Source organism: Varroa jacobsoni, unplaced genomic scaffold, assembly GCF_002532875.2.
Source record: "Varroa jacobsoni isolate VJ856 unplaced genomic scaffold, vjacob_1.0 scaffold_739, whole genome shotgun sequence".
Taxonomy (NCBI): domain Eukaryota; kingdom Metazoa; phylum Arthropoda; class Arachnida; order Mesostigmata; family Varroidae; genus Varroa; species Varroa jacobsoni.
In genome coordinates this window covers 227890-242484 of record NW_019213641.1, presented here as the reverse complement: position 1 = coordinate 242484, position 14595 = coordinate 227890, and the positions used below count along the sequence as shown (strand labels likewise).

The following is a 14595-nucleotide window of genomic DNA, read 5'->3' as shown; positions in this document are numbered from 1 at the left end:
CTGCTTCAACAATCGTATGTTTGCCGTCTGCTTCACCAGCCGTATGTTTGCCGTCTGCTTCACCAGCCGTATGTTTGCCGTCTGCTTCAGCAGCCGCATCGTTGCCGTATGCTCCAGCAGCCGTATATTCGCCGTCTGTTCCAGCAGCCGCATTGTTACCGTTTGCTATAGCAGTCACATTTTTATCATCTGTTTGGGCAGCCTTATTTTCCCCGCCTGCCTGAGCAGTCATTTTTTTTTCATCTAAGTCAGCAGACGCATAAAAATCATCTGCTGCAGCAGTGGCATTCTTTTCACCAACTATTTCAGAAGCAACTCGAACGGGAATTATACGACTCTCATTTCGAATTTTCGCCGGTATGCTTGGCACAGCAGCTTTATTTGTATGCGTTCTTTGTTTAATTCTTATTTGACGTTGAGTTCTTTCACAGATTCGTATTTGGCCTTGAGGTCCTTGCTTAATTCTTAGCCGAACTTGACCAGCCATATGCCTCTGGTTCTGGTCACGTACTGTCGCCACTTGATCTTCTTCCTCTTCCTGAGACGTCGAGCCTGCTTCACCGCGAACCAAGCTTCCTAAAAGAGTTATCCTTGCCTGTAATAAGAGAGTAATTTCTTCTTAATCAGGTGGCGTAGTTGGTAAGAACTTGAGTAAACTAACTTTCGGTAGGTCTAGTATGTTTCTGCGGATGAACAAAACTACAGGGTACACTTATGCACACGACTTAGCCAATCAGGGTAAATTGGGTACCCGTTATGTTTGAACACAGTCTACCCGCTAACAGTATAAACATTGCCCTCTCTTCTTATCTAGATTGTATCCGAGCGATGCGGCAGCACGATCTCAAATAATCAAGGTTTCCCTGCCTACGTGAACTCTGCTTTTGAAGTGAACTGCTGGACCGGTTAGTATAGATATCCTTTCCCGACATAGCAGAAGACCAGTAGCTTGGAGACAATTTCAATTGTCGGATGTTCTGTTATATAGTTGGTGTGGTGCAACTGTAAACAGAGTGATCGAAAATCAAAAACAAAAAAAAATACACTATTTTGTTCAAGGCGAAAGGACAACGGTCGGATGCTGAGTTTCAGTTCTAGCCAAACGAATGGAAGAGTTTCATAACGAACGATTGTTACTAAGGTTTTTTGAATGTGAGAAGGCCTGCTGCTTCCGCGTCGGTATGCGGCCAGCTTTGCCTTCACAGAGTTGGCTAAAGACTCGACGCAAGTTGTCAACTACACTCCGTATAAGAAGGTTTACCAACGCATGATGCTGTGCGGGACATCGTAAACTAAATTCGAGCGTAAAGCGCCTGTCACAATTGACCCTCGATAAACAACTAGAACGATAATTTCGATAGCTCACGTGAGTATATTGCAAAGACAAACGTAGTACTCAGACGTTTCTATTGAAGCTCCTGAGTACTCTGGAAGAAATTGGTTCATATCGAATTGAGCATCGCTCTTCTTGTGGCAGAGCTATTTCCTCATTAGCAAACAGATGCGAGCCTCAACAATCACCAGAACTAAATTTTGCCTGCAAGTCGTAATCTCTCCATCTTGCGTAGTTCTTATTTACAACCTTGTTCGTTGTTCTGGTACTAAAATTTCAAAGCAACTATCTAATGCAATTAAGATTAATGCTAGATTAAGTTTTTCTGTTCCTGCTCTAAAAATTGCTACCCTGCTCAACATTAATGAGCGATTCTGGTCGTTCCGAGCCACGCCTAATATAAGGCCCAGTTGTAACTAACATGTAGAGTTTCTGTTAAGAAGTGCCTTAGAGTGAAATCAACGCGGGTTTTGTTATTGTATCCAACAGACAACACGAGATCTGTTTATTAGTACGGCAATGAAACTATTTAAAATAGTTTAACTTACGGGCAACATGGTAAGTGACCGTTTGAAAGAAGGACAAAGAAGTGCTGGTGGAAGGTGACTTTATCGCGTGCTAATCACAGCTGCCACCAGAGTCCACCAGACCGTACTTATTGAAATTTAGTAGATTTATACTGCATGACAAGAAACGTTCCCGCAATTAATTTCGAAATACAACAATAGGAATTCTCACAAACCTCACCCCGTACGGACTTGCGACGTTTAACGGGTTTATTAGGCATGTGGTTTAGTACAAGCTAAACGATGCTCGAAAACGGGTTCTGGGTTCCGTCGTATATACGGTAACCTCCACAAATCCCCTTAAGGCCGATATCCTAAATCAGTATCCAATGTAAAGAGAGACGGTTAGAGAGGTCCCGTCCTCCTTCGTTATCTGGCATTAACTATTAGTCTGAAAATTTTTCGACTTCAGTTTCGATTTTGACATAAACAGCTCACGGAAGTTTTTGAGTGTTGAAACCAGTTTAGCTGAAGTATTCAGTACGGACACCTCACCAAGGATTCATGTAGCCACATTGAGCCTTCTATCGTGGAGGCTATGTCCGTTCTTTGGCAAGTTGCGAAGAGGCTCTAAGTGTATACAACCTTGTGATCAGTGATGCAATGCTTCAGCTGTGTTTTACCTTGTAACAGGCTTACCAAAGATAAAATACTGTTAACGAATCAATCAAGTTCATACTTAGCGTTAACAGAAAACCATAGGTGTGGAAATGGTGGATTTTTCAACTTAAACATTAATGTTTCAACAAGTCCCAGGCTGCGCACATTCATATCATATTCAAATTCCTAAAAAAACCAAACGATATGCATTTTAACTGCGAAATCATTAGGGTTCCTGATCAGTATTAGTAGCTGAATAGCTATAAGTCCTGGGTCGACAGAGGAGAGAAACGCCGAGTTTCTTGCTTCATAGTAGCTTTAATGCTATCCAACGACCTCGACAAAACCGCCCTACCCGAGAATGCACGAAGTACGCGGGCTTTAGGAAGTAATAACTCATATCCTCTTCATTTCTTCCCGACAACCTTGTCTGCCTAAGAATTTCCGCTCCTGGATTCTCATTAGGACATTTCTACCGAGACACTACCAATTCGATACGGCAACATACTGCTTCACTAATCGTATCTATTGAAATTCTGTTGTTGACCAAGATGGTATAGTGTCTGGAGAGATGGCATGAGTATTTTCCGCCTTAGATTTTTATCTCTCAATGAAAGCTCTTCGTATGGATACCACAAAGTAGGCAGTATGCAATTCTGCTACCACGTATGCTGTCTACTAAAGGAAGATAACTCGTGTTTCATTATATAAGGTAGGAATTTTCGCGTACGTAGCGCGTTGGCACGTGCTAGCGAGTGATCACAAGGTAAAGATCGACATGATCTTAACGCTAGTCTGAGCCCACTGTTGTATATGGATACATTTGCACTATTAATAAATAAAACTTACTGGCCATTTTGTGAAATGTCTACTTGTAAAAATAACGAGACGATGGTCAGTAGCTTAGTAAAAGTCAAATAAGTGACCTGCAACATTAGGTGCGCCAAAGTCTTCAACTTATAACCTGAGAAACTGCATCAAAATATCTGCAGCATAGGCTATATCTTTTTCCGTAACACACAAAATTCACTGAAGCCTTGGGTATCTCACGATCATATAACTACACAACCGTAGAAAACATTGAAGGCTCAATAGGGTGACGAGTATAACAATCGCAACGCCTGGTCAGCCTTGGCATTTGAAGCAACATTTTCCAAAGGTATCCAGGCCTATCATAGAAGGAAATCCGTTTTCTATGAGAAAGTGAACAGGTTCTATTGTTGTAAGTTCGATATATCAGCCGTCAATTATATGTGTGATTATGTTTGTGCCCCGACTCAGTTTTTGAGGCATCAGCCCAACACATATATAGAAAATATATAGAGCTTTACTTCGTCAACAGTGAATATTTGCTTATTTGAAAATTTAGCTTGTTTACTTGAGACACAGCTGATTCAAAATAACAAGGCTTGGTTTGCTAACAGCTCAAAAAAATATACAATATTTACACGATTCACATACGTATCTTAAACATCGAAAATAACTATAATGTACAGAAGGAACACATCTGTTTAATAGATCATATACAGGTTGTTGATGACACATTGTCCATGTTGATCGGTATCACATCCTTCAAGAATCTTCCCTGACGCGGAGATGATAATACTTTTCCTATCATCTACCGTCACGGCCTTGTTCTACGTCCTATTCGAGGAAATTCAATTTTTTTTCTTTTTTTTTTGCTTTTTAGGTAACGTCGGGTCCACAACCTGCGCAACCATTTCTGTAGGTACTAATCTCATCTAATAACCGTGAACGCACGTTACATTTCTCTACTCGTATCCATAGCAATCCAAACGAGTTGGTCTTCGATCGTAGATTATTCTACAAAAGCATCTTCAAACGCGTTATAAACAAATGACGCAACAAAGTCGTTTTCACGGATTAACAAAATGGCTTTTTTAAATTATCAATACATAAGACTGAATCATGGAGGCATTTAGTTATTTCTATGCTTCATGCTAAATTTCAGCTTTTCGACCTCTACTTCTTCCAAATCAAAGGGGCGACACTACCGTCATTTCTGTCTCAAAGTAATATTTTCATTGAACATCATCAGAAGCAGCTTTTTTTCCATACGTTTTTATGACGAAACCTACGAAAATGTTTGGTTTTAGCGTTCAGATCTCTCAGTGCCTTGATGGCTGATACGAGAATTTCCCTTAGCTTCACAATGAGTCTGTTGCTTGAAGGTCCGCCTATGCTCGTAGATTAAATGCTAGCAACAAATTATTGCCACCAAACTTTTATGGTACGTTCATTCATAGTTAATTTTCCACCACTTGTCAATTAGCACCCCCTGATGACATGAAATTCACCCGCTGACCTTTCAAATGCATTTAATTTTTTATAGCAGGCTTCACGCGCCAGCTTGAGCCCAGGCTGAGTGCCGTGTTCGCGTAAAGCTGGCTGTCTACACGATCCACTTACTTATGCTACTTGTCAGCGGAGGTACCTCCAAGGATACGAGCATTCCCTATACCGGTTACTCCATTTTCTCCCTAGGTCTATTGGCCCCATAAACTACGCCTATGCTTTTTAATCTACATGACGCGATAACTCGACCTACCCCCTACGTTCTCGTACGTCGCTCACTCTACTTACTTCTAATCTTCGTTACAAATCACTGTGTTGCGGCTCAATTTTCCAGTTTTCTATAGCCTGAAGATTTCCCCATTCTCTTCGATACAACTCTTGTCTCTCGGCATATTCAAAAATTCTGTCATTGATTACCTCTTCTATGGACTCTCTGAATGCTCTTTCTCTTATGTTTTTAAACACTTTCCCTGCTTTAGATAGCTTATTTAATTAAAGTAAACTATCCTACCTTCCGATATTATATACTAATCTACTTCTTCATGTATTTCCTCAATAAGCTTCTGTAACTTCACTGGCTATTGAGAGCTGTTGGTTGTCATATCTATTTTAGAGGCATATATATTTTAAGTTCGGATGCAGAAGCTTGACATGTTTGCTTTACCAACATTGTTAGTAAAGTATTTCTTAAATAGAAAAACATATACCTTGGGTGAGTCAGCATTACAGTGTCACGTACCTACGAAATCTTCCCAGGTGGTGAAATTGTGCTCAGCAATAATCTTGTCAACCAGATCTTGTAATACAGAGACTGGCGCCTCAGCAGAGGCTGAATGTGTTTCTGTTTCTAAAACACGGGACAGACAGCAAAATAAGACGTGTTATTATTATTAGTTAACGTAAATAAAACCACAAGCACGACAGTTACTAGTTGGCTAACACCCTCGTCTGAATCGCTAGCGTTTTCGATTTCATCGGGATTGACGACGCCGTGGCGCATGTCGTATTTTACTCAACAAGCGCTGCCATTTCAACGGACGCACCAAAGGCGTCTCCTGGGTGGAAATATCTAGAACGAGCTTTCGGTTCCTGACCTTCTGTGCGTTCGAGTTTTCGTTTTGCGCAGTCGACAACATTTCAGTGCTACGAGGATGTGATGCTAAGGCTTGTCGGCCTTCACCGGTGGATCCTTCTACTTCTGAGTCAATGCCGTTGGCATTACTTTTAAAGAGCGTAGGTACGAAGGTGCTGCTACTTGAATATTGGGATCGAGGTGCAACTCGATGGGGACATTTCACTGGCATTAACGTGTTCTTCTGATTAGTTCCCTAAATCAGATGGCAGCAGGTTAACATTTGCTATTCTTTCTTTACATAAGGTGCAAGCTTGTGTTAATGGAGCCGCATACATGTACTCCATCGATACGCGCCTCAAAACTTTGGGGTATTTTCTATTTATTTTGTCAGATTTTGCCAACCTATGATCTTCTATTAGAAAACTTCTAAAGGTAATGCAACTAGCGACACTTTTCGCGGCAATCTGCTGGAGGCAGGTTCCAAGCAGCCTACGGCACGACAGGCTTGGATCATTTCAAATTTCAAAGAATTGTTCATTAACTCACTTGATGTCTGATCCCTAACACCTCTAGCTCTGTTTACTTTATTGTCACTTGGTCCTGCCATCGTCGCAGTAGGAACGAGCTGCTTTTTAATTTCGTTTTAAGGGATGTCCTCACTGTGGGACGTCAACCATTTTCTCAAACCTCCGTTAGAGCCTTACGACCACAGCACTTCACTGCCATCCGAGTCATGCGAATGCTGCTGCCTTGTAACGGAGCGACCCAGCCACTGACCTCTGGGTTTTATTGGACTACTTTGCTCGCTTTACTTTTCTGTTTCTCTCGAGCGTTAAGATAAAATCCATTAGATTTTATTCTTTTGTTTGTAGGCAGCTCATCAGATTTACATGTAGATCTTCTACGGATGATGCGCTTATTGCGCGAGTTGGACGTGATGGACGAGCGTAGCTTCCGCGCAGGTGTCGATGTATCTGTTGTAAGGAGAAATCGCGTATCATTCATATCGAGGTTAGAGCCTGAATTGCTACTCTCGTACGCGGTACGTGATAATGACGTGTTCTTAGAACTTAAAACAGTACGAACTCTATCGTGTTTATGATGTTTTTTTTTAGTGACAGCTAGATTTGCTTGGTACGTGAGCTTCAAGATTAGATGTTGTCGCAGTCAAGCGTTGTGTGCGATTCTTTGAAAAGTATTCTTGTTCCGCTTCTATTGAACTTAAATATAAATATTTTGCTAACTTGCTTTCAGCTCATTTTTGTAGACTCGGGCGATTCCCGATTTCTAATAAAAAGCGGTGATTTCCCTGCTCGCAGTTGCTGTGTGCCGTGACAAATGTGAAGCAGATCCCGAAGCCAATCTCGGAATCTGGTTTCTTTGTTGTTGAGTAAGGCTTTTCTGAACCGCCCCCTTTATGAAAATAAGGGGCGATTTTGGAGATAGTAACTGCCGTGAATTCTGAAGAAGTTTAGTGGACTTTGAATTCAATACCACATATCTGAGACGAGCTCTAGTGTGCTCATATATTTTTCAAAATGGTTGGCACGTACAGCTTCCTTTCCAATCCTTTTCGTCAGGCGATGCAGCACATAATATATGGTTTATAAGCGATTAACCTCAGAGGTCGAACGACAACTCTTTGCCTTCGAAGTTGTCGTCGGGATTTTCTCTCACTATGTATCTGCTGAGAATTTGTTGAAGGTTCGGGTTTCGCAGCCAAATTCCAGGTCGCATCGGAACATCCAATAACGGCCTTACTACTTCCAACCTTCTGCGAGTTTTTGTCCCCCTCGAAAGAGATACGTTCCGCTCCCCGTGGGCCACCTATAGGACCAGCTGAACCTTGCTTCGAAGACCTTGAAAGATTAAAATAGGACGGTTCCTTTCGTGCGTTGGTCAGTCGTGAAGAAGAGTTTAATGGGTCCAGTTTAGAGACACTTATATCATATATATAAACGGGTGTTTCCAACCACATTAAGGTCCCCGGGTCCGTTTCTGATTCCGCATGCGAATTAATGCTGTGGAGCTTGAGGAATACCAAACGTGATATTGAGGTTTTTGGCAAAATACTACTTGATGAAAAAGCGCGTATCCGCAAGCAACGCGACAACAGCAATTTCTTCGCTCGGGAATGTCTCTCGGGAATTCTCCCGATGGCTTCGAGGAAAATAAAGCGACAATTGCTCCCAAATTCAGCGATAGCTCAGGACCCTTAAGGCGATCTGAACCTTCTGTTCCATGTATTATTGCTGAAGAAATCAGAAGTGTTGCCGGGGTCTGCCTTAACCCCGGCAAGGTTGAGTATACGAAACCCGTGTCTGTGTCGTGCGTTCGTTCTTCTGAAGGCAATGGATTCTCTGAATGGAAAGGTTTTCAATTCTGTAGAAGTCTGTGTCACCGTAATTGATTTTGACATTCTTCTAGGCCGTTGAAGGTCAAAAGCATCCTGGCCGCACACAGCGCGTTTTATCGTTTTAGGCCCGCAAGATTCGGTCGACAAACTTTTACCATACGAATTCCTGATAATGGTTAATTCATTTAATGACCTATTGCAAATCCGTTCGACTAAATAAGTGGCCGACGTTGGCCATTGTGAGGCCCAAGCTGTGGCGAAACGAAGCCCACATATCCTTTTGTTTTATTAACTGATATAGCAAAGTGCAATAGGCCGTCATCTTTTGTTCAGATACCTGCGTCAACTTAAACGCCAGTACCTCTCCCGACCTCCTCGCGACTCCGCCAGCCTGATGAAGGTTCAGTATGGTCGGAGAAGATATTAAAGGAGTTGTCGCGAACGCTGTTTAGCTGTGTCCATCCCGTGGTTACGGCCCAGTAACACGTGCCCTCCCATTTCTGGTATGTTTTAGCACTCTGAAATATATTAAATACAAATCAGCATTCACGCGTTTATACACTAAAGAATTTGCCATTTATTACAAGGTAGTCCCTCCAGCGGTGGTCCGTCAATTAAGCGGAAATTTATGTGTCGATAATTGCATGTGCCCCCTTCAACTGTAACCTGACAATAGATTGGCTAAATGCCGCGATCCATTCCAATTTATGCACCAAAACAGTCGGTCAAAAAAGCAGCTGAGCAGATTTATACAGATTCGTCGATTGTATCTTGTAATTAATAGACCCTTATGTATAGCACCTTTAGAAGCTATAACTAGAGCTACTTTGTGGCCCAGCTATTATCTAAGTTTAGTATGCCAGTTCGATTTATAAAAATCAGCAGTAACGGACGATAACCGGGAGACGTATTTGAAAAATTGATGTGATTAGAAAAACATTTAAACTAAATTGGAACTGATAGGTACAGTTAATGTGTTTTTAAACGCCTTCGGCAATGATCATGTTAAAATGGTGACTTCCTCGTAATCAGTCAGCAGAAAAGTAGGTTTACGTATTTAAAAAATACGTACATATATCAGTCATATATGTAGAATTGCTTAGCGAAGGCTAATTTGGTCGTATGAACGGTAATACGCTGCACGTTAAAAAATTACGGCCAGGGTGCGGATTCACGGAAAATAATCGATTCCATTAAATATAAAACTAGATCTCTATATACCAGCGGGTTAATGCACTGAACGTGTGCCTCGAAGTGGGCCAACATTTGCCTTACATATACGTGCCGTTTATTATGAAGGCGACGTTTTACGTCAGACGGATGTGAGGGCCGGGAACCGCTCTTGTAGCTATGCGCCACGAGTACTATCGAGTACCTGGCGGCATGACGGGCTCACGTTCGTTCATAACCGACGAATCAGGACCCTTCACAAACGCACATAAGCATAACAAATGAGACTCGAATTTAAGTTTATGCTTTAAATACATCTAGCTTATATGAAGGAAGGGGAAAAAGGTTTTTCATTGATTTCTGTTTTTTTAGAATCCCCAGGGCAAATCCTCTTTTGAACTGCATAAAGTGCCCAAGAAAAAAGATAACAGTGATAAAGACTCTGCCGGGCCCACATACCTTTGTTCCGTATCAAGTTGATTAGCATCATTGAAATAGACTTTTCAATACAATTTTCTATCTAAAGCGCGATCTAGTGCTACAGCGTAAAGTTGAAGCACCCGCGATAAAGTGCAATTTTATTCATACTAGATATTAGCACGCATGCTATTATCTCGTGCATAAACAAATTACTCCCTACATGCATTTCATTAACTATTCACCCAAATACTATTTTCACACAAAAAATATACATATATTTTAAAAGTATTTTATCGTAACTTGATGTAAGCACGACTCTTTGTAAAAACACAATAAATATTGACTATGCGGATTAGTTACATATAGGCGCTAGACAAATGAAATTTACCTCTAGTTCAAAATCTTCATTGACAAAAAAAATTGGAAAAATATTGCCTGCATGCGGCAACGTCCATCTCACGTAAAATCTGACCTTATTGTTTCTTGCTAGCTTGTGCATAGGTTATTGTCTGTTTACACATCGTCCGATGATATTTCTCTGTTGAGCGTCGATAACAGATGCGAGTTTCAGTGTTTCACTTAACATCTGCCCTTGCCTTACCTCAACATTCAGAGATTTAAACTTGATCAGGGAGTTCGTCCAGCTCAGGAATGTTACCTACAAAAACTATAACCATTTACGGTCAGAGTCGATCCAACCAGATCGAGAAATTGGCTTACGGATGATTCGATCGTAACCTTCCACCCTCAAGTGGAAATATAACACTTTTATACTCCAGCTTACGAATGGCGTCTGGCTTCTGACTGTTTTGGACTGAATTAATCCGAGCGAGAGGGCGAGCTGGAGTGGTCGAATCTCTCGTTCGAGATACATCACAGTAGGCACATATCATCGGTTTGATACGTATCGCATAGAATTGACGGCTGAAACCGTCAGTAGGCGATGGCCTGGCTATATGGAGTTGTTTCTAATCAATGCTATCGGAGCTGGGGAAAAATTCAAATAACGAAAAGCTATAGCAAACTGCGGTACTCACTTGCGTCACGTCAGTGTATACGTCAATGATTAACTGGAAGCGCCATAGAAGATTGACAATTAGTTAGAGCCGAGGCCATAAGAATCCGATAGAGACTGATGACGAGCACGATTTAAATGCGTAGTCATGAAAATAATAAAAAAAAAAATGAAATTTATTGCATTTATGTGAATGTCGAGAAGAAGTTAGCTATTGAGACTCAGACACTATTGACGGATTCTTCCCCTATATCTGCTTATAGATCATGTTTTCGTTCGTAACATTGCCTTCAACATTGGTTCGTAGAAAAGGCTGAAGAGAAAAAGCTACATGTTATTCCCTTTATAGAATGAATCAAAGAAATTAGATATTTTTAACACAGCCATTGACTTCTTCATATGAACATAAAGTAGAATTTTGTTCAGCATTTAATAAAGCTTTATTATAAATATTCAACAGTACAATCTGGTAATATCCGACGGGTCACGATAACAATTTTCTTGATAAATTACGATTAAATGAGGGGGCAAAATATGCCCTTCATATGAACTAATCAACTGATATACAGTATTTGATTTTTTGTGATTGTAGAACGGGTGAATTGTTTTGCCGGAGAAAACTCAGTTTATCTAGGCAGCGTTCACCGCACAGATGGCCTATGGCAATATCTATAGAAGACGTAAGACGAGTCCACAAATAAAGGAAGAGCCGTGAATTTTTTGTTTGATATCATTTTTTTCATATAGAGCTCTCGTCGACCCCTAGCTAGAACTCCATTTATGCAGTTGAAACAGGTCGTTAACAACATACGGTCCGTTTTATGCTGCTAGAAAGCTTGCCGTAATTAAGCCGTGAGGCGTTACATTGAACTAGAGCAGCGCACAACTAAGACAGACGAATCTGACCTGAAAACTCTACGCATTCTAGCCAATTGTAAGTTGCGAGCCATCGAATATAATTTCACTAAGTTGAACTGTGATAGCCAGTTAGACTGAATAAACTTACCGGCTCAATGCACACATACGCAGTGTCCATCCATTACCCTTTGTTGGCGGACCAATTTCAACGTTTCTATCAACACTACGTATTAGTCGTCGTGCGACCGTCGAACACGTAGCGAAACCCATGTCATCCAAGCTCCTTAGCCTGACCTTTTAGGATCATCGGACGCCACCGAAGATTTCTTGACCTCGAACACATGAAGCTGTTTTGGTCGCCTACTCTTTGTTCAAGCATTACGCGAATGACAGGGCACGCACGGCATTTCCCCTAACGACAAGTTCGTGAAGTGGCCTGCCAAGTGGACAGCATGTGACCAGCTTATAACAAAATTCTACTATATTAAATGAGCGGTAAATCAAATAGTTACAATGCCGTCTTAGATTTTGCATTTGCCCGGTAATTTCAAATGAGACCAGGGACGAAATTCCTTCTACTGTAATTGTCCTTAGACAAGTGGAACACACGAATCGATCTCATCTCGTTACCTATAACGACCAGCACGATACGCTGCTCGAATATCTACAAAAAAAGTTTTTCGTTGTTCCCTATCAGCATAAATATTAAGCCTGTTTTTCATCAATAATTAACATACTTCTTCTGTTAATGCTGAATGTATGCTTAGGAAATAAGTGCTTGTTATGACACGCACTTCAAATCGGTGACGGTCAACACGCTTACCTTGGAATCTCGACGTGTGTTGTACGGACGTTATTTTTAACGGTTCCGTTCTGAAAAAAAAAATCATCAAAAAATTAACCGTTATTATAAATGGGGAAAAATACATTTTTTTTTTTCAAATTTGCTAAATATGATAAAGAAAGTATTCTAATCCTTTATTTCCGTATGCTGGATCGTGCTGAATTAACCAGTGGGCTCCCAGTTCTAATATCGCCAGGCATATAAACACTGATGCAATAAGTATGTTAGTATTATTATAGCCCCGCAAACAAATCAAACACGCCCTTAAACCGGCGATTATAGCTCACTCGATAATAGCGGAAAGTCCTAATTCAAGTCTGGCCTGTGTTTAATTTTGTTGTGTTTAGCGCCTTGGAAACAACGGCTCGACCAACAGTCGTGTGTGTACCTATAGCAGGGTTTGCGGTGTCTACAAAAAGCACTCGGAAAGGTTTTTGTCTACAATTGCGCATCGACAGAGCAATGTTTACGGTTGTACCATCGAGGTATAATAGATCGTCCTCGTAGGCAATCAGCATCATATTGGGCCTGTTGGCCATGCTCCCATAGCAGCAATAAGGGTGAAGCTGGATTCGCCCATCAGAAAGCGGCGTTTTGCTATGATATTTATTTCGACAGGGAAGCGTCAGACAACTCTTCGAAGATTTTTATTATTGTGCCTGAACGTACAGTGAAATCATATAATTTCGATGAGAATTAGATAATTTATTCCAGCTATATTAGATAATAGATAGAAAATATTAGAAAAAAGACAATTTAATAAAGGTCGTTTGCCAAATCATACGCTGTATGAAAGCAAGCTTTACAACATCAAACTGGGCTAGACGAAGACTCGTTCCCAATTGCAAACAGAATTTGTTGATTTTACTTTTTTTTTTTTTAAACATTTATACTTGATTCGGACTGCAAAGGAACACTGGCTTTGCAGAGCAGACGTTCTAGTTACTCTGGCTAACTGGCCGTTGTTCTTCTAATTGCTTCTAGGATGATCCATTACACTCAAATCCGTCATTACCTTGACTACATCTCGACTCATGAGCGCCTATGCGCATCTTTGAGTGCCACCTTGGTAACGAAAGTACATGCTCGTAGAGTGCCCGCTGGAAATCCTTTCATTTTCCCACGATTCTGACCTGAAATATACGGATAATGTAGTTAGCAGTGCTTGTCTGTCCTTTTCGTCTGCACACTATATGATGCACACATTTGGTAACACATTTCCAACTGAAAAGTCAAGATAATGGCCGCCTTAATTCCCTCAACGATAATGGCTAATATGGTTAAGAGTGCAATTTAACTGGGTACAAGAACATGGAATAACTCCATCGGGATGCACCGAATATATCATACAGGATTTTCTGAGATGAATTGTGCATTGGAAGGATTTTTTTGATAAAAAGACGTTAAAAGCGATTTTCTATAAACTTACATGAAACACAATTTTTTCTATAGAAATCTTGCGATGCGGGACGAATCAACCTGAGGGGTTTAATGTTACGGTCAATAATCAGAACAATATAGTAAATTTAGAATATGAGGGTGCTGCTCGTACCGGCGCCATTATTTCCCTTACCTAAGGAAATAAATCTGCAGTACTGTTCAACTTACTCCGTGTGTAACACAGGGTGTTCCCGTAAAACCCTTCTTTTACCTCTTCTTAAAATACGAAAAGCTGATAAATTCTTAATTTTAATTAAATAAGTCCCCATTACAATAGGGGCAAAATAACGCCCTAGGAATTATAGGCTGTTAATTTTTTGGCTAACCGTCAACCTTCATAGCTTTTAACTCTAAAAAAATGTTTCGACTTTTATGCCTGGTACTGTCAAAACGCACTGCTTCAGATGACTGGCTTCCAGCAAGGAATGAAGTCTGTATATGCCCGGTGTTGAACCTGGAGTGCTACATGTCCTGAAGCTCAGTAGGCAAGCGTGTTATCACCACACCGGGGTCTTTTGGACTTTGCTATTGAGAAAGCCACGGAATACGCGTTTAGCCTCGAAACCTTGCAACCTCCGTGTAGAAATCCCGAGAAACGATTT

General features: G+C 41.0%; 1 long non-coding RNA gene across 2 annotated transcripts in view; it reads right to left on the bottom strand.

The window, feature by feature from the left end:
* Positions 1-24: 24 nt before the first annotated feature.
* LOC111263167 (uncharacterized) overlaps positions 25-14595 on the bottom strand; it is a 26745-nt gene continuing 12174 nt past the window's right edge. Inside the window, exons 2-6 of one of the 2 annotated variants that reach the window (XR_002682070.2) lie at positions 13569-13686; positions 12533-12582; positions 11858-12145; positions 10874-10968; positions 25-595 (exon numbers count right to left, since the gene is read on the bottom strand). This is a non-coding gene — a long non-coding RNA (uncharacterized LOC111263167). Of the gene's footprint in view, positions 596-10873; positions 10969-11857; positions 12146-12532; positions 12583-13377; positions 13687-14595 lie in introns of those variants that run through there. The other variant, XR_002682071.2, reaches the window with a different exon arrangement.